The sequence below is a fragment of the Gastrolobium bilobum genome, unplaced genomic scaffold (genome assembly GCF_033153095.1).
Source record: "Gastrolobium bilobum isolate Gb01-03AN ecotype WA unplaced genomic scaffold, APGP_CSIRO_Gbil_v1 utg86257, whole genome shotgun sequence".
Taxonomy (NCBI): Eukaryota; Viridiplantae; Streptophyta; class Magnoliopsida; order Fabales; family Fabaceae; genus Gastrolobium; species Gastrolobium bilobum.
The window spans coordinates 8,976-30,326 of NW_026898435.1; the positions used below are offsets into that span (position 1 = coordinate 8,976).

The window sequence follows — 21,351 nt, forward strand, 5'->3', positions numbered from 1 at the left end:
CACAAGAATGGATTAAGGAACCCGAGTCTGCTCCGCAAGCAAGGTTCCCTAATGGAGAAGTGAACACACAACTTCGTAGGTGTATTAGGAATAGTCAACCACCTGAGAGGTACGATTATGTGATTGAGAATCAGCAAACCGATGAGGATGACGAACCTTGTAACTATGAGGAGCCAGTCAAGGATGTTGACTCCTCCAAATGGCTTGAAGCCATAAGGTCTGAAATAGATCCGATGCATCAAAACCAGGTATCGACCTTGGTTCCACATCCAGAAGGAATGGTTCGTATTGGATGTAAATGGGTCTTTAAGAAAAAGACTGATGCAAATGGCAATGTTCAAACCTATAAAACTAGGTTGGTTGTGAAAGGATATCGTCAAAGACAAGGAGTTGACTATGATGAGACTTTCTCACTATTGCCATGGTCAAATCTATTAGGATCATGCTAGCTACAACAACATATAATGATTATGAAATTTTGCAAATGGATGTCAAGACTGCCTTCTTGAATGGGTCTTGAAGTAGAAGATGTATATGACACAACTTGAAGATTTTGAATCCAAAGTCCAGGAGCATGTGGTATGTGTTAACTCTCCCAAATGAGAGTTAATTTGGTATTTTTCTGATGAATTTGCTGCATAAATTCCATATAAAGTTTCTTAATTGCATGATAATTGAGCTAAATGTTGCATATTCATGATTAAGTGCTTTGAGATGACTAAGTATGGAAAACGAGATAATATTCCTTGATTTTGTATAAGAAAAGATGATTCGTTGAGTGTTTTTCTTTGCAGGAAAAGTGGACGTCAGAATGCTGTAGCAGAGAAGCTGACGAAATGATGATATAACAAGCGCTACAGCATGACAGCGTGGACAAAGGAACAACTGAACTTTTGAATTTCAAAAGTTAGTTAATTCCCAACAAATGGATAAAACACCACCAAGCAAGGATCAAGGACGATTTCAAAGATTGAGTCTTATCCCAAAATCCCAAAGAACAAGGACAACAAACTCTTGTTCGGTCAACAACAATATTGGCACAAGAAAATCAAGAAGATCAAGATCTTATCCTATCAAGTGCCAACAACACAAGAAAATCAAGAAGATTAAGATCTTATACAAGCAAGTGCCAACAGCCCAAGAATCTAGGGATACGATAAGGCTACAGCAACAAGATTCATGGATTTTTACTCCTAACCCTAAAGCCCAATTATCCAACCACTTTTTCTATTTAAAGAGGAGTTCCCCCACGGATTCAACAAGATAGAGAGAGGTCAGAAAGACAAGAAAGAAGGGAGGGGAAGAATGTAGTACCCCTCCCACGTTTTAGAGAGAGAAAGTAAGGTTCTTGGAGGAGGAAAAACTGCTGGAGAAGTGCTGGAGCAAAGCAGTGACGATGTTTTCCTACAGCATTCGTTTTCATCTTCTTTTCTATTTTCCAATGAGTTCTTTCTTTCTTTTCTCTGTTTTATTTAATTCTATCATGAGCTAATTTGCTCTATAGGTTAGGTGATAAAGTACCTAGGCTGTAACATTGAGATGTATGCCTAAACTTTGTTTTTATTAATGTTTAATTAGTTATTCAACGAGTTTGCTTAATCTTATTCATGTATGCATGTCGAGAGATACATATGTGATACTGAGGAGGTTGGGGCCGAGAGGTTTCCGAATCCAGACCCTTGTTGAATTGTGTGGATTAATTAGGTTAAGAATAACTTGATTAAGTTGTGGGTAGAGAGATCATTCACACCACATAACCTAGAACTTGAACGTAAACAATTCAGTAATTAGTTTGGCCATAGAGATGTGGGAACTACTTATTGGGTATATATGTTAGGTTGGTCAAAAGCCCCAGCATACCTTAGTGTTCGGTTACTAATTAAGCATTGATATAACATCATTTCGGTATTGCTGTATCAGGGAAATTGAATCTGACCTATATCTCATCCATCATCTTAATACCTTTGAATTTAGTTTACTGTTTTCTTAGTTTAATTATCTTTTATTTTACAAACCTAATCATAAAAATTAATCATTTTCTAGTTTCTTTACTTAAATAATCATTTCTTTATAAGTCATCTCTGTGGGAACGATACTTGGACTCACACATCCCTTTATTACTTGTGACACGTGCACTTGCGTATTTGTGTGATTGATTTAATTGATTGCAAATTGCACAACAAGTTTTTGGCGCCGTTGCCGGGGATGATTTCTTTAAAGCTTTTTATTTAAGTGAAGAAATTCTCTCTTCTTTCTATCTTTTCTTTTCTTTTCTTTCACCTTTCTTCTTTTCTATTTTCAAGTGTTAATTGCAGCGTTTGAGCAGTTCTCCAAGCAAGCAAGAAGTGAACTTTAACCTTGAAACTGAAAAGACGTTTCAAGCTCGAAGGAGACAGCAAGGACGTAGCAACGCTACAGCATTACCTGATGTGGTAGGAGCAAGAGTTAGCAATGAAGAGCCAATTCAATCTGAGATCTCAATCAGCGCACAAAGAATCCTAGCACTCAAAAACCTTCGTTCTCCAATTGTTCAACCAGAAATTGCAGCAGCAAATTTTGAATTGAAACTGGTCATGTTTGACATGCTGGAAACAATTGGCCTATTTAATGGGATGCCTAGTGAAGATCCACTTCTCCACATCAAAAATTTCATGGAGGTAGCAGATAGCTTCAAGATACAAGGAGTTACATCGGATGCATTAAAGATGAAGTTATTTCCCTTTTCTCTCACAAATGGAGCTAAGACATGGCTGAACACGATACAACCTAATTCCATTCGTAGATGGGAGGACATGACTGAAAAGTTCTTGATGAAATTCTTTCTTCCCACGAAAGCAACTCAGTTAAGGAATGATATAGCAGCGTTCCAACAATATGATGGTGAGACACCTTATGAAGCATGGGACAGATTCAAGGAATTGCTGCAGAAATGCCCTAATCATAGTATACCAGAATGGATACAAATGGAGACTTTTTACAAAGGTCTTAATGATCAAACAAGGAGTGTAGTTGATGCATCAGCCGGAGGAGCTCTCTTAGCTAGGACATTCATAGAAGCATGTGAAATCCTAGAGAGGATGGCATTTGGCAACTACCAGTGGCCAATGGAAAGAATGAATACACCAAAGAAAGCTGCTAGAGTGCAGGAACATGATAATGTATTAATGTTGGCAGAACATATTTCATCTTTGAATGATACAATCAAGTCACTTAACTTGTCTGGCGATGCTAGAGCACAACAAGTGCATGCCATAACTAATGCTATATCATGTGTTTTCTGTAATGATCCTCATGTTTATGATAATTGTCCATAAAACCCTCAATCTGTTTATTTTGTCGGAAGCTATAACATGAATAATCCATATTCAAACGCCTACAATCAAGAATGGGGGAACAACTCAATTCTTTCATATTCACAAGGACAGCAACAGGAATTCTTTGCTACAGCAACACATTCAAACAGAATTCCATACCCTTCTGAATTTATGCAGCAGCAACAGCCTAGTCAACAAGTTGATACATCAAATTCGCTGGAAAGTATGCTGAAAGACTTTATGGCAAGAAGTGATGCCCTTATCCAGAACCAAACTGCATCTATCAAAAACTTGGAAACTCGGATGGGACAATTGGCAGAAGCAATCAAAATCAGATAATATGAAACACTGCCTAGCAGCACAGAGTATCCAAGGAGAGACGAAGAGGAGCACATCAAGGCCATTGAAATAAAGAATGGAGAAGAACATGTCAATGCTATAGAAATATCAAGTGGTGAAGCCGTAGATGAACCAGAAGTTATAAAGAACTACCATGAGCAGAAGCAGAAGGCATTAAATCAGAATGAAGGAGATAAAGCTGCAGAAGATGTGGAAATTTATGATCAACCCGAAGAACCTCAAATTGCTAGCACTGAGAGTACTGCTACAGCAAAACTACAGTAGGGTCAGACCGTCAGCAAGACAATCATACCACCATCTCCTTTACCTCAAAGGCTACAAAAGCAACAAGATGCCATGCAAAAAGAGCAAACCTTGAGTGATCTTGGGGCTAATATGAAATTGATGCCTATGACTCTGCTAGAGAAGATGGGAATAAGGAGCATAAGGTCTGCAAAGATGACTCTACATTTTCCTAATCGCTCCATCAAAGCATCAATTGACATTGTTGAAAATATGAATGTCAAGATAGGCAAATTTGCACACCAAGTAGATTTTGTGGTACTTGACCTAGAAGAGGACCCTACTATTTCTCAATTTCTTGATCAATCATTCTTTGATACCCGAAAAGTTATGGTAGATATGTGGAAAAGTGATTTAGTTTTAAAGATGGATGGAGATCAGGTGCATACCATTGAATATACGAAAAATGGAATAACAAACCTCGATGATCCTCAATCATTAAAGGTTGGAGGCAATCCCAAGGTTAAGATGAAGGAGTCTACATGCGAGAAGAGTTGGATCGAAAAATCAAAGTTGTTCTTCGCTCTTTGTTTCAAGCCTCCTTGATCATCAATCCAAGTCAGGCCGAAGACTATAAAACAAGCGCTTTTGGGAGGCAACCCAAAGTTCAATTAGGAAGATTTTAAAATTATGCATTTTAATTTCAGTATTTTAAATTCTTAAACAATTTTCAATTCTCGTATTTTCAATTATTAGGATTAGGATAAGTTAGTATTCATGTTTCTTTTTAATTTTATTTAAGATGTTTTGCAGGGAGAAAAGGGTACTGATGCCCAAAAGAGAAGAACTCAAGCCACAACAAAGGCTTGAGTTTGGAGTCCCCCAATCCTATTTTTCTTTCTTTCACTCGAGGCAACCAAACTGTGTTTGGAGTGGCAACAATGGAGACACCAAGCACCCAAAGTGGAAAAACAAAGGCAAAGATGAAGAATGAACGGGAGAGGAGGTTGAGCAAAAAGATGAAAGCATGGAAGGAAAACCCCTCGGACCAAGAAGAAGACAAAGACCATGATTAGAACTTCCCTTAGTTCTTATTCAAAAAATGAAGAAAAATTCAGGTTGTCTTGTTCTTTTCTTCTTTTCCTTTTTGAAGTGAAACCTCTTGCATCATCTAGAAAATTAATGAAAAAAAGGAACATGTTTGCTAGTTAGTTAGATTTTCAATTCGGTAAATTTACTTTTCAGTTTTGTTTGAATAAGGAAGTTAGGTTATACATTACAACATGAAAATAATGAAAAAGGGTTGGAAAAAGCCTCAATAAAGAGTAACAAGAAGTTGGAAAAGAAGGCTGCATCAATAAGGTAAAACAGATTATGTCCTTAGCTATGTTGTTATGATCATTTTTGCTGTAGCAGGATGGTAGTAGTTACGTTGAGTGAGAGTAAGTGTTCTTTAACTTGAACTTGCAAAGCAATGGAGGTATGAATTGGAGGCTGAAATGATCAAAGCAGAAAGCAACTAGAGTGATTGAACATGCAAGCACAAAGGATGAACTTGAAAGCAAGAGAAGCCTAAAGAGTGGATTACGAATGAGGACTTAGGATCCAAAGTTTGATGGATTTGAATCTTACTGTATGAGTAAGTTTTGAAGGTTATAAGGGTGAAAGAAGCCGAGCTAATTCAAGTGCAAAAGCACAAGTGAAAAAGAAAAGCCCCTCACAAAAACAAAAATCAAAGTCAAAAGCACAAAAATAAAATAAGTGCCAATGCACATGAGCAAGGCTCACAAAAATAAAGAGGGAGCCAATGTCAAAAGAAAAGCAAGCAAGGTGGACACTCATTCCTTCAATTCTCTACACATAGGATTTGATTCAAGTTTGGCAAAGTATGGATAAAGCAACTAAGTCTTATGATTCTTAGTTTGATGCTCTCAAGTGAATTAAGCCTACAAGGAAGTTCTTTACACACACACACTCAATACTCCAGAAGCAAGAAGCCAAGAGAAGTTAAGCTAACAAATATTCCCAAAGTTGAAGTGTAAGCGAAGGTTGAGGAGCAACTATCACATGTACATTGCTATTAGAATGCTATATCAGAATTGCTCATCTCAATAATAGTCATTGCTGCTATTATGCTGCCGAATTTATGCAGGCCAATTAATCATTTTTCTTTGTTACTCGAGGACGAGAAACGTTTTGAGTTTGGAGTGTGTTAACTCTCCCAAATGAGAGTTAATTTGGCATTTTTTATGATGAATTTGCTGCATAAATTCCATATAAAGTGTTTTAATTGCATGATAATTGAGCTAAATGTTGCATATTCATGATTAAGTGCTTTGAGATGACTAAGTATGGAAAACAAGATAATATTCCTTGATTTTGTATAAGAAAAGATGATTCGTTGAGTGTTTGTCTTTGCAGGAAAAGTGGACGTCAGAATGCTGTAGCAGAGAAGCTGATGAAATGATGATATAGCAAGCGCTACAGCATGATAGCGTGGACAAAGGAACAACTGAAATTTTGAATTTCAAAAGTTAGTTAATTCCCAACAAATGGATAAAACACCAGCAAGCAAGGATCAAGGATGATTTCAAAGATTGAGTCTTATCCCAAAATCCCAAAGAACAAGGACAACAAACTCTTGTTCGGTCAACAACAATATTGGCGCAAGAAAATCAAGAAGATCAAGATCTTATCCTATCAAGTGCCAACAACACAAGAAAATCAAGAAGATTAAGATCTTATACAAGCAAGTGCCAACAGCCCAAGAATCTAGGGATACGATAAGGCTACAGCAACAAGATTCATGGATTTTCACTCCTAACCCTAAAGCCCAAATATCCAACCACTTTTCCTATTTAAAGAGGAGTTCCTCCACGGATTCAACAAGCGAGAGAGAGGTCAGAAAGGCAAGAAAGAAGGGAGGGGAAGAATGTAGTACCCCTCCCACGTTTTAGAGAGAGAAAGTAAGGTTCTTAGAGGAGGAAGAGCTGCTGAAGCAGTGCTGGAGCAAAGCAGTGACGACGTTTTCCTACAGCATTCGTTTTCATCTTCTTTTCTATTTTGCAATGAGTTCTTTCTTTCTTTTCTCTGTTTTATTTAATTCCATCATGAGCTAATTTGCTCTATAGGTTAGGTGATAAAGTACCTATGTTGTAACATTGAGATGTATGCCTAAACTTTATTTTTATTAATGTTTAATTAGTTATTCAACGAGTTTGCTTAATCTTATTCATGTATGCATGTCGAGAGATACATATGTAATATTGAGGAGGTTGGGGCCGAGAGGTTTCCGAATCCAGACCCTTGTTGAATTGTGTGGATTAATTAGGTTAAGAATAACTTGATTAAGTTGTGGGTAGAGAGATCATTCACACCACATAACCTAGAACTTGAACGTAAACAATTCAGTAATTAGTTTGGCCATAGAGATGTGGGAATTACTTATTGGGTATATATGTTAGGTTGGTCAAAAGCCCCAGCATACCTTAGTGTTCGATTACTAATTAAGCATTGATATAGCATCGTTAAAGCATCGTTTCGGTATTGCTGTATCAGGGAAATTGAATCTGACCTATATCTCATCCATCATCTTAATACCTTTGAATTTAGTTTACTGTTTTCTTAGTTTAATTATCTTTTATTTTACAAACCCAATCATAAAAATTAATCATTTTCTAGTTTCTTTACTTAAATAATCATTGCTTTATAAATCATCTCCGTGGGAACGATACTTGGACTCACACATTCCTTTATTACTTGTGGCACGTGCACTTGCGTATTTGTGTGATTGATTTAATTGATTGCAAATTGCATAACAATATGCAAACTTCAAAGGTCAATACATAGACTAAAGCAAGTATCACAGAGTTGGAACATTCATTTTGATGAGGTTGTTAGGAGTAACGGTTTCATCAAGAACAAGGATGAGTCTTCTGTTTACAAGAAGGTTAGTGGGAGCAATGTTATTTTCTTGGTGCTTTATGTGGATGACATACTGCTAATAGGGAATGATATTCCTACACTTCAAATAGTTAAGGAGTGGCTTTACAAAAGCTTCACTAATAAAGATTTGGGAGAGACAGCCTATATACTGGGTATAAAGATATATAGAGATAGAACTAAGAGGCTGCTGGGATTATCCAATCTACGTACATTGACAAAATACTAAGGAGATCTTGTATTGAAGGGTGGAAAATGGGTTTTCTTCCTGTCAATCATGCCGTGCAACTTTTTAAGGTTATGTGTCCTAAGACACAACAAGAGAAGGATCGCATGAGTGAGATACTGTACGCTTCGGCTATCGGATCCATTCTATATGCCATGATTTATACAAGACCAGATGTCTCTTATGATTTAAGCATAACGAACAGGTACTAGGCAAACCCTGGAGATGGTCGTTGGAAAATAGTCAAAACAATCCTCAAGTACTTGAGGAGGACTAAGGATATGTTTCTAGTTTATGATGGAGTTGATGAGCTAGCTATGAAAGGGTTCACTGATGCCAGCTTCCAAAGTGACAAAGATGATTGCAAATCACAATAAGGGTTCGTATTCACCTTAAATGGTGGAGCAGTGACTTGGAAGAGTTCCAAACAAGAGACTACAACAGATTCAACGACAAAAGCTGAATATATAGTGGCTTCAGAAGCAACTAAGTAGGCGGTGTGGATCAAGAAGTTCATCACTGAACTTGGGGTGGTTCCCATAGTTAGTGAGCCCATACAGTTGTATAGTGACAATAATGGTGCTATTGCGCAATCAAAGGAACCCAGGACTCATCAAAGATCAAAACATGTGCTCCGCAGATATCACCTGATTAGAGAAATCATTGATAGGATGGATGTGAAGATAGACTATGTTCCCACAGATGATAACCTAGTCGACTCTCTGACAAAAAGAGTTTCTTAAAGAAAACATGATAGTCATTATGAGGCTTTTGGATATAGATTTCAGTCAGATTGGCTCTAGGCCAAGTGGGAGATTGTTAGTGTATAGGTGTCCTAGAGACAATCTGAGAGTCAGATGGACCCATGTACTTCTTTATTCTTATGAATTAATTTTATGAATAAAAGCATTTTTTATCTTGTTTCTTATTGCATGTCTCAAATATTGAATATGAGTAAATGGATAAAGCCCTTGGAATGGAACAGGTGTCACATTGAGGATATATGATAAGGATCACGATCATGAGGGCTCAATGACACCACACGTCCATTGCCAGAAATATATTCCTAATCTAGAGACACCGAGAATGGGCATTGGTGATCTCTGGTAAGACTAGCACGACTCGGCTACTTGCACGGTGATGAAAGGTAGAGACCTCGTGAGCTACAAACATGGAGATCTCTTAGCTGACTCGTGGGAAGACCTATTGAAGAATAGCTCTCACTAAACTGACCCACAAAGAGACACTACAAGAAAATCTCACAGATAGTATCAATAGGTAATGTCTCTTATTATTTGGGTGTGTCTTTCCTTAGACTTGACGTTGTCACATAGCCCTGTGCTCTGGAAGACTTGCTTTGATTTTATACCTTGTCTGCCTAAAACATGGAGACTCATAGGTATACAGTAATAGCCCGTTACGTACCGGTAATGTTATCATTGCATATGGTATTAAGCGCAGTTACAATCACAGTAATCGAGTTAATTAAATTACGGGTAAACTTTTTCTTTTATTACATTCTTTTCTTTAAACAATAACCATTTCCGTAATCAATTAAAACAACGCCATAATTGTAAATGCAAAACTCGCGGAAGCATAAAACATACCAAATATAATCTCTCCTTCGCAATACCATTTATTTTAGATTTTAGAAAGCACATTTTCGAAATTTAACAAAGTGGTAATCGATTACCATCCTTGAGGTAATCGATTACCAAAGGGTACTGTAGAAGTCAGAAGCTCAATTTGGGCTTACCTAGTTTAGTAATCGATTACCTGAAAACAGGGGAGCCCAAATTGAGCTTCTGACTTCTACAGTAACCTTTGGTAATCGATTACCTCAAAGATGGATTACCTTGTCTGCCTAAAACATGGAGACTCATAGGTATACTCTTGGGCCTGCCCTGAGGACTCAAGACTAGTGTGACAAGCTGAAGGAATTCGTCAATCTCTATGAGAGATTAGGTTATCCGTAGACCGGTGAAGCCGTAATGATATTTGATGGACTCGGGAATCTATGCAAAGTAAAGGAGTCATGAGATGGCTCGCTCTTTAGAGTCCGTAAATGAAGATTCCCTATTTCGGCAAAAGTTAACCCTAGGCCGCAGGGGTTGATATGTTTTTCTTAACCTAGGTCAATAGGACGGATAACCGAGACGAAAGAATAATTCACACGGTAACCAAATAGGTATAACAGGTTGATCATTTGATGAACTCAACTAGCTTTGGGACAACAAAGCATTGCTAGTGCTCTGTGTTATCATTAGATGGATTGGGCCTAATAGGCCTAAGTTCATTTATTTCAGTGGCTATGTTGGGCCTGATGGATCACACACAAACACCTTAAGTTGTCTTGAATTTTAGCATATGTGATTTGGGCCCAATAAGGGTTAATGGGCCTATGTTGGTAGAGCTCACATGTTAGGCCAAGAAAGGGTAGATGGCATTATGGGCTTAGTCGGACTTGATCCATGATATAACCTAATTAATTTAAATATTAAATTAATAAAATTAATTTGAATTCTAATTTTGAATTTTGAATTTGAAATTTGAATTTAAATAAAATTAGTTTGAATTCTAATTTTGAATTTGAAATTTGAATTTAAATATAATCATTAAATTAGATTGATTGATCAAAATTAAGAAAATTAATTAATTAAATTAATTGGTTGAAATTGGGGAAACCAATAAATTGGATTGATTGGATAAAATTAAGAAAATTACCCAATGAGATTGAGATTTGATGAGAGCGATGATTTAACCTAATTTTAGGTTAATGAGGCGCCACATATATAGTCCCCTTATTCCTTATTTTTTGTAACTCTTCTTCTCTAATTTTCTCCACTAAAACCCTAGTCAACACACACATTAATGTGGCGACTATCTCTCCTTTTCTTGGGATCACCATTGGCTCCAATCACCTTTTCTTGAGTCTAGCGACCTCCATTGAAGGGCATTGGGTGTTCGAAGAAGTGTTCTTATCTTACAAGACAACAATGTGATATGGATCTTCGTCGGAGGACTTGTGTTCTTCAAGTCTGAAGAATTAATCAAGAACGCATTTGATCAGGAACATTAATCCAAATAGAGGTATCAACTTTAAACCCCTAACATGTCTATTGCATGATTCATGGGTTGAACATGCTTGAGGGAGGGCAGAGGTTGCCTCTTCCGTACATTTTTTTTTAATTTTTCCCTACATTATGTTCATGTCCTACAAGAGGCGACTTTTAGTTAGACACTAGTATAGTTGTATTCATACGATAAATAAAATGTGAATATGTTTGAAGTTCTTATGTTTGATCTATCTGGTATATCCGATGATGTACGATAACATGTCTGAAAAGTGATAAAATAACTGATATGTTTGATAAAATATGAAATGACTGATATGTCAGACAATTATTAATTATAATGATGAGTTGAAGTTTTGGAGTTGTGATATGTCTGACAAGTCTGATATTGAATGTTCAGATATTTTAATGTACTGATAAGTATTTGATGGTCATAAGTTCTGGTGTGTATATTGATGTGGTGGTGAAATAGTATATTTGTTGTATAGTGGCAAGTGTTGTTATGTATATAAGTATTTATACATATATTACAGATTATGTAACAAACCCTAATTTAAAGGGATACATTAAATATATGGTGAATTTAAGTGCATATTCTGATAAAATAATTATGAATGGGTGATATTTATAACAACCCTAATTCTCAATGTGTTAAATAGAGATTTAAGTGAGACAATGTATAAATTTTGTGTCTGTTAAGAGAATTCTAACAGCTAAATCATGAAATTGTCATGATAATGAATAGAGGAATACAATTCATGCCTAACAAGTCAATTAGGATCTAATAAGAACATAAGTTATGATGAGAGACATAAATATCAAATTTGTGATAACGAGGGTGTTTTGATAATTTTACAAACTAGGTCTTAATTGAGTTCTGTCAGTCTAGTAAAATTATTTGGTGAATTTTAGGAACTTGAAGTATGTTTAATTTGATAAGATGATGTGTAGAATAATTTAAAGAATTAGGTCAAAGATTATGGAAATTAAAAGTCAAAACTAGGTTAAAAGTAAGCTTAAACTTTACAACTAGGCTTAATTCTTGGTCAAAGTAAATCGTCTTGCTTTCTTTGCCATGTCATATGCATGATGCATCTATTTACATGTAGGTTGGTCAAAAATTCAAGTGTCTAAAGTGTAAAGTGAAAACCAATGAGAATTAAGTCACTTTAAGCTTTGAAAAAGTCAAAAATTGTGTGCTATACTATTTTTACAAGACCAAGTCAGTTCCTTCATGCTTTCTTGCATCTGCACGCTGCCTTGGCTGATGGGAAGTGTGTGTGTGTCTTCATTTGGAAGCTAACTTAAAAGTTTGATAAATATCGTAAGTGTTTAAAGTCAAAAAAGTAAAAAAAAACTTAAGCATTAAATCTTTGAAAAGTGTACAAGTGGTCATTCTTCTCTTTTCTTCTCATTTCATGTCATCTTCCTCTTGTTTTCTTCTTCCATGACGGTGAGCTCCATGGTGAGGGAAAGAACTTGACAAAACTTGATTTCTAGCCATTATTTCAAGAAACTTCCAACATGAAAAAGATTCCTTGTGAGCTTGTGAGCAAAACCCCTTAAACTATACACCTTGTGGCTTTATTTTCAGTCAAATATCTTCTCCAAAATTTTTGATATTGTTGTTGTCATCTTGTGTTTTGGATGAGCTTTTGCTTGGTTTTTATGTTGGAAAAGACTTCGATCATCAAAAGGAAGCTATACAAGGTATTGGATGTTAATTTTGTTGGTTGGTAAATGATTTCTAAACCTAGGGTTTCCTTTGTTTTCATGAAGTTCCATGGATGTTTTGAGATGTTGTTTGAAGTGGTTTTTGTGTTGGAAATTGATGGATTAATCATTTATAGTAGAGAGAATATTAAAGAGATTGGAAAATGCAAAGATAAATGACCTAACTTATCTTTCATATTTCGGCCATGTATATTCCATGTGTGAAGATTATGTGTTCATGTTTTAATGAAGATGAAATTAGGATTTTTGAGTGGTTTAATAATGATTAAAGTGAAAAAATACAATGAAACTACCTACATAGCACCTAGCACCCAACACCTAGAACCCAACAACTTCGTTGGGATATGTCAGGATATTTCAATCTACCTAGTGGTGTCAGTTTAGAATTATACGTCCGATTATGTTATGTTGACTAGTTACAACTGATTATCGATAGGTAAATTAGTGTTAAGTCTGTCGAATTTCTTATGATTTCTTATATTAAATATATTATATTTCATGATTCTTTTATGTTTAAGTTTGATATATATAAGTGTGTTATGTTGTATTATGTCGTTATCTATTACGTATTTTTATTAAGTTTATGTTTTATGGTTCTATGAAATTGTCTGAACTAGTAATTATGGTAAAACCTTCCTAGAGGATCTACATTCTTGGTAAGGATATGTAAACATCTGAGGAAGGATTTATGCTTCCAGATATAGTTTAAAAGTTAGTAAGCACGTTTTAATGCTATATGGTATTTACTATTGTTGCAAAATCGACAAATATACCGTTCGTTTCAAGTAATAAAATGATAAGTAAAGATCGTTCCCTCGAGGATTAATGCACCAATTACTAATTTAACTATTCCCCTTAATTTGGAAAAACCCAGTTTAATTGAAAAAGTAATTATTCACCATAATTTAAAAACAGTAATAATCAAAAACTTGCAAGAATTAATCAAGAACGTCAAAGAGAATATGAGTGATTAAAATTGTAAAAGAAACTGCAGTCAGGATGCACTTCATCTCCGATCTTCCTTTATATTCCTAAATTAAATTTAATAACTAACTAATTTATTAGCTCATACAATTCATTATTTTCTTAGTAAATAGTTGAACCTTAATGTCTTAATGTATTCAACCCTTTAACGGAATTAGAATCCTAGTGTCCTAGTAATTCCTCTTGAATTAAGCATTAAGCAAATGAATTTAACAGTCTGCAATCTATGTAAGCCTATGTCTAGATCATACACAAATTGTTATTATACCCTTGTCAAGACTAAAACCCCAATATTCTTATTGTGAGCTCTAACTTTCAAAACCCTATAATAGAGCGACCAATTCTATAAAGCATAAGGAAAAATTAACACAGGTAGAATAAAACTAAATAAATTAAATTAATTAAATTAATTATAAAAACAATTTAAAAACTAAAAAGGATTCACATTGGATCCGTGATCCCAACTACAAAAAGAACTTAGCCAGACATATCTGACTTTAACAATTTAAAATAGTAAAAAGAATTCATAAAACAGAAAGAAAAAGAAGAAGATGAAGAGGAAGAATCAATGGTCTTCAGTCTTCAACTTCGTCAGAATCCTGATCTCGAGCGTGAGCCTCTAAGAATTCTCTCAATTCTATGATTCTCAGAATTCTCTCCAGCCAAAGATGCTTTCCTCCGGGTGCTTAGTCTCTTTTTATAGACTTTCTGCCCTTGTTTTGAAATCTTGATCATATCTTTCATTTAAGCTCTCCTTCAGATACCCTCTAATGTAGGCTTAAAACTGTCACGTGCTTCCCGCGCTACTAGCCCCAGATTGGCACTGATAGCGTGGGAGTGTTGTCTAGAGGCAGTAGCTTCACGCTACTAGCGCAGATCTCGCGCTAATAGCGCGAATGAAGGAAGATGCTGGAGCTGACAGCGCCATGGCCGCACCAGTAGAGCGGTGGCTTCAGACTTGTGTTTTCCCTTTGCTATTAATTGGGCCCTTTTTCTTGTACTTTTTCCTACAAAATTATAAGAAAATTAGTGACAATATACCTGATTAAGATTTATCAATTTAATAGCAATTATGGGCTTTTTCATTCAAGATTAATCAAGATTCTTGCTCTTTTTGACTTAAAATCATATCTATGCTGGAGGCATATCAACTATGTTATGTTATCTATCCATTCATATAGCAAGTAAACTCGTGGGTTGAGAATTCTCTATAAGTCCTGAGTTTATTGAGATAATTGAAATCTCACCACGTTTGGGGACTTACATTTCAGGTACTTCGTCCGCGGTAGCTAACTCTGCAAAGGGCAAGGGAGTTGCTCAGGAGTAAAGAGTCTGGATTTATAGTTGACTATCTGATGTATATATGTATACAAATGTTTTGGTTCTCCTTTAAGAGGATAATTGTATATCTTTTTCATTGCATGACGTGTGGTTGCGTTTAGGCGTAGTTTTTGGATATCTGTTAGCAGGTAGTAAATTTTGGTAATTATGTGTGTATTTAAATATGTCAGAATCGACTATGTATGTAGACAGATAAATATGGATGTAGTGTATGTGTTGATATCAAATATGGCACGGAGCCATAGGTTGTATTGTATCTAGTGTAGACTTTTATGTATTTTAGGTGTTAAATATTGATGGGAATAGTTCCAAGGCTAGTCCAATTTACAACTGTTACGTTGTCCGTGTGTTTCTATTTGAAATGGTACATGATATCATATTCAGGTAGATATAGACCGTTAAAAATGGTATTGGATATTTAAGTAAGTGATCGGTACAACTATGTATTGTAAAGATTAAAAAGGTTTATAAAATAAATTGGTAAGGAAATATATAAAGATGAACAATATTAAATAAAGAAAAAGTTATTCATTATTTTTATGATGTAGCTTTAATTATTTTACGTAAGTTGTTCGTTTAGGCATTTAATTATGCTGCATTTTGAACCATAAGTATGTTAATTAATCGGTTACAAACGAGGATGTTACATCTACTATTGTAGTAAAATATTAGAGTTAACAGTGAAGTTGTAACACCCCGTGTGCACCCGGTGTATTTAACATACATATGGTAATATAGCAGCTAAATAAATGCGGAAGCTAACTTTTTCTTTCCAATTATGAAACCATTCATTATTAACCAAGTGGATTTACTTATTCTTTTTCAAAATATCGCCTGTATGTAAATTGCAATAAATGACTACACTGAATATCCTCATGACATAAATAAGTATCGAGTCGCGGAACTACAACACGTAGACCAGATAATATCCTAATACCAAATACAACTCAAGTCTGGAACAAACATAACTTATACCAATGTGGCGTGGACAACCCCCATGCTCACCAAATGTATCAACATAACAATGACATGTCTCCAATACAAAGCCATCGAATAACAGGGAATAATATAACCAAAGACATCAATAAAGCAGCATGCATAAATCAGCTCAACTCCGGCCTGCTGCCGCCAGAGGTCTCAATCTCAGAGGTACCTGTACCTGAAAATGTGCCCCACACGGCGTGAGATTTCTAACAAGAAATCTCAGTAAGACAAGTTGTCCTCAAGGACTCTTCCGCCCCAAGCTCACTTTCAAGTATATAATAAGTTCAAAATACTAAATACAATGCATGTTCATATTAAGGCAGTATAATCATGACAATCTACACATAAATGCTCAGCAAGCCAAGTACTACGACTCATATCTCATGTGATGTATGTAAGTGCATTTCAACTGGCCAAGGAATAGGATAGGGTTTAGGCACGTCTGCTACTTACCAAACATGAGGGATGCTGCCTCATGCCTTGCACACCAGGGTTGCTGCCTGATCGTACAAGTATTAACATCACATTCATACATTACATCAACATATCTCAGGCATATATCAATGCATATCTCATTTTCATAAAAGCATACCATGCATATAAACTACACTCCCATGGAGGTCGGTTGAACAAGCAACAGATCAATCTGAGGACACGAAAGCTTACCTCGCAAGCTAACAATCCCAACTAAGAGACCGCACCAGTCCATGGTCACCAAACAACACAATCACAGTCTGTTTATACCAGAAACATCATCAATATACAATATCTAGAAGTTCATTACATTTGGACAATGTTTCCCTTTTCGTTTAGTGACCATAGGCTTCTCCCAAAGCCATAAGTCTTCAATCAAAGTGATTCTGACTTAGTTAACTTATTACAGAGGTTTATATTGACCAATCAAGGGTCCAGAAACTCAATACACACTTATGTTTGAACAGAACAGCTCATAACCCGAAATTCCTAGGATATCCGGATATCCACATCCGGATATCACAGGGTCAATATCCGGATATCATATCCAGATATTTCATGACAGAATGCAGTTTTGCATTTTTGCAAAGATATCCATCCAAAGTTCCGTTTTTAACACTTCTAAACGTCCAAGCATGCATTTTTAGACACCCTTAGGTCAGTGTTCTTTGAGCCGCCTATGATACTCCCTCTCCATCTATGGAGATACCTGAAATGTATTCCCCATAATATGGGGTGAGATAAAATCTCAGTAAACTAAGGGTCCTTGGAGGACATCAAATGGTCTATTTACAACACAAGTCTTCCAATGCCTTAAAGAACAATTAGGTGGCCATGGAAAAGTCCCATGCTCACACAAAATACCAATATAATCAAAAGGCATAAATTCTACATGAATTACAAAGACTTAGCATATAGTTATGAACACCCAAAAGCATGGCAATATCACATGCAATATGTTCATAACCTGAGTCCAAAATACTAAACACTATGATAAGTGCATCAATATATAGTCCTCCAAAATGTCATGCTCTCCCAATGCATATCATGCTCGAATCCTCCACTAAGCGGGCTTCTTGCCCAAAGCTCCTACATGCTCACTATAGCCTGAAATGATGTCCCCAACTGCGGGGTGAGATATACAAAGGACGTGTATAAATGATGAATGACAGAATATGTTTATGATGAATGACAGAATATATGACAAGATGTATGACAATAGACTTATATATGTAGGAATGTTAATGCTTTCCATGGGTATGGTAGTATGACCTCCATGAGTTTGCATGTATAGCCTTTCCATGTGTATGGTAATATGACCTCTATGAAGGTAGAGCCTATAAGACATAGGAGCTCATGAAAGGACCATACCAGAGAGAAACTTTCCATGGGAATGGTATTATGACCTCCATGAGATTAACAATCTAAGAGACAAAAGAGCTCATGGATTATGATAAGATGTATGTTTGCTATGTTCTGTTATATGCCTGTACAGTAAGTGAACTATAGGGTGGAGTGATCCTCCAAGGACCCTTAGTTTACTGAGATTTTATCTCACCCCATATTATGGGGAATACATTTCAGGTATCTCCATAGATGGAGAGGGAGTATCCCAGGGTAAGAGGCCATCTATAGCATGATGTTTAGCATATGATGATCACTGTTTATGTAACAGCCCGTTACGTACCAGAAATGTTATCATTGCATATGGTATTAAGCGCAATTAAAATCACAGTATTTGAGTTAATTAAATACGGGTAAACTTTTTCTTTTATTACATCATTAACTTTAAACAATTAACCATTTTTGTAACTAATTAAAACAATGCCGTAATTGTAAATGCAAAACTCGCGGAAGCATAAAACATACTAATTATCATCCCTCCAAGTAATACCATTTATTTTAGATTATAAAAACACTATTTTCAAAATTTAAACTGTGGTAATCGATTACCATCCTTGAGGTAATTGATTACCAAAGGTTACTGTAGAAGTCAGTAGCTCAATTTAGGCTCCCCTGTTTTGGGTAATCGATTACCAATCTTTTGGTAATCGATTACTGAAGTAGGTAATCGATTACCAAAGGAATGGTAATCGATTACTTAGAACACAGTGACTCAATTTTGCGTCCCCTGTTTTAGGTAATCGATTACCAAAGAAAAGTAATCGATTACCATATTGTAAAAATGACAGATGACAACATTTAAAACCCAAAATGGTTGATGTAATCCACTCCTATCACTTCACTACCCAAAATACAACTTACGCAAGATCTAATGTAGGCTCTAGGCTCTTCCATCATGCATACTCATTATCCAATATTACAATTACAATGGTTCCTAATACCCTAGCCATTTTAATCATCAAATGGTCTATTTACAACACAAGTCTTCCAATGCCTTAAAGAACAATTAGGTGGCCATGGAAAAGTCCCATGCTCACACAAAATACCAATATAATCAAAAGGCATAAATTCTACATGAATTACAAAGACTTAGCATATAGTTATGAACACCCAAAAGCATGGCAATATCACATGCAATATGTTCATAACCTGAGTCCAAAATACTAAACACTATGATAAGTGCATCAATATATAGTCCTCCAAAATGTCATGCTCTCCCAATGCATATCATGCTCGAATCCTCCACTAAGCGGGCTTCTTGCCCAAAGCTCCTACATGCTCACTATAGCCTGAAATGATGTCCCCAACTGCGGGGTGAGATATACAAATATATCTCAGTAAACTAAGGGTACTAGAGGATCACTCCACCCCATGGCTCACTCAATGTGCAACAATAACATCATGTAAAATGCATAACATACAAAATCACAAACAACTAGGCACAAATCCAAGAACATCCACATAAGGATTCCGTTCAAGGACCCCATCATATAACTCCCGGGAAGCTTCTTGGTGCCTCTCCCATGGATGAGACGACCCCATGGCAAAACCCAACTGGAACTCCTCATGAGCCCTATCCAACGGAAGTCCCACGTTTGGATCATCCTGGTGCCGCTCCCAGAGTTGACCCCACGACAAAACCCGACCGGAATCCCCAAAGGATATCTCCAGCAGAAGTCCAAACCACACACATCTACTGGCCAGAGATCACAAAATTTCACACACAACATGCTCCAAGCATGTCACACAATCAAGAAATAATGCATGAACATACATATTCACACAATGTCAAAAACACAAAATCCAACCACAACCTTCCACTAGTGTGGTGGAGCACACAAGGGATTAAAATCCAAGTTCCAAAGGTTTACCTCAACTCCACAAATATTGCTCTTCCACGTAAGCTCCAAGCTTAATCCGCTTCTATTGCATCCGTGCGAGGTAACCTATATGATCAACAACTATGACCATCAATCAATTACAAACAATCCATCAATTTCACAAGAATTATAACTAATTATAATCACTTAGGCCCAAAGGCCATCTCACAATTTAATCAACTAACTCAATCACTTTACTCATCAAACTTACTCACCAATCCACCAATTATGCACTAAAACATCAATCATTGATTAAACCACATTTTTCACATCATTTTACTCTAAATTCCTTCTATGGTTCGAATTCCTCAAGAGGCATAAACCAAGACTTTCAATTCAATTTAACACTTATACACGTCCTTTAATCCTCTAATTAATTCATACCAATGCTCCATAATTCAATTATCCAATCTCATCATCATGCCAATTCATAAAGTCTTGAAATCTCATCACAAAATTGCTTAAGTTAAAATTCCCAAATCACAATAATTTTTATTACATCAATCATCATCATTTATCATTCTAAGCATTTAATTCCAAAGGAGACATATCATTTAATGCTCCTAACTATCACAACTCAACTTACATAATCAAAACCCTCATCAATTTTATGATCTCCATGAAAACTCAAAGAGAATGGGAAGACTTACCACCAATAGCCTCCAATGGTCCAAGGAAGTGATCTCCAACCAATGGTTCAACACAAAAAGCCCCAAAAATTCTCCAAAAATCCACCAATTTCGTGGCTGAAATAAGGGTATATCTCCCTCCACAATGATCCCCACAAGGTGCACTCTACATGAAAGTCACTCACAATCTCAAGAGGAACAACTTTGTAGTTGGAAGTTTCTCTCAAAAATGGCTCTAACTCAAGGTTGCAATTCAAAAAGCTCTCTTGACCTATTTCCATGGAAGCTCCACGACGAAGAAGAGAAGGAGGAGAGAGAGTGTTCAGATTTTGTGTGTTTTGTGTCACTTAAACCACTTAAGTCACTTAAAGTGGGTCCCACACGTCATTTAACTTTCTTAAATCATCCATTTTAATCCACAAATTCATAACCTACGTATTTTTCTCGTTCACGCCATATTTTTATTTCCTAGAAATACTGATCATAATTTCGCACTTATCGGTATAATTATACCGCAGTATTTTACACCGAAAAAATCACTATTCATCAAATTTTCTGAAACTTGCCTATCCACTCGATTTTTCGTCCTGAATCCATTCCCGGCATTATTTTTATCATTTGAGACCTTCTACTCAATTTTTTCATGTCTAGGGATACGTGTTTGGTAAATTACCATTTTGCTCTAATTTCAGGATTTTAACTAATCCTACCATTTAATTATCATTATCTTATATAATTATACATTTAGAAATACGAGGTGTTATAGTTTACCCTTTTGATGTA

At 36.0% G+C, this 21,351-nt stretch overlaps 1 non-coding gene across 1 annotated transcript; it reads right to left on the bottom strand.

Annotated features, from left to right (window-relative positions):
• Positions 1-2,841: 2,841 nt before the first annotated feature.
• Positions 2,842-2,947, bottom strand: LOC133316318 (small nucleolar RNA R71). The gene has a single exon (XR_009752184.1). It is a non-coding gene; the product is annotated as a small nucleolar RNA R71 (small nucleolar RNA).
• Between the last annotated feature and the right edge of the window lie 18,404 nt (positions 2,948-21,351).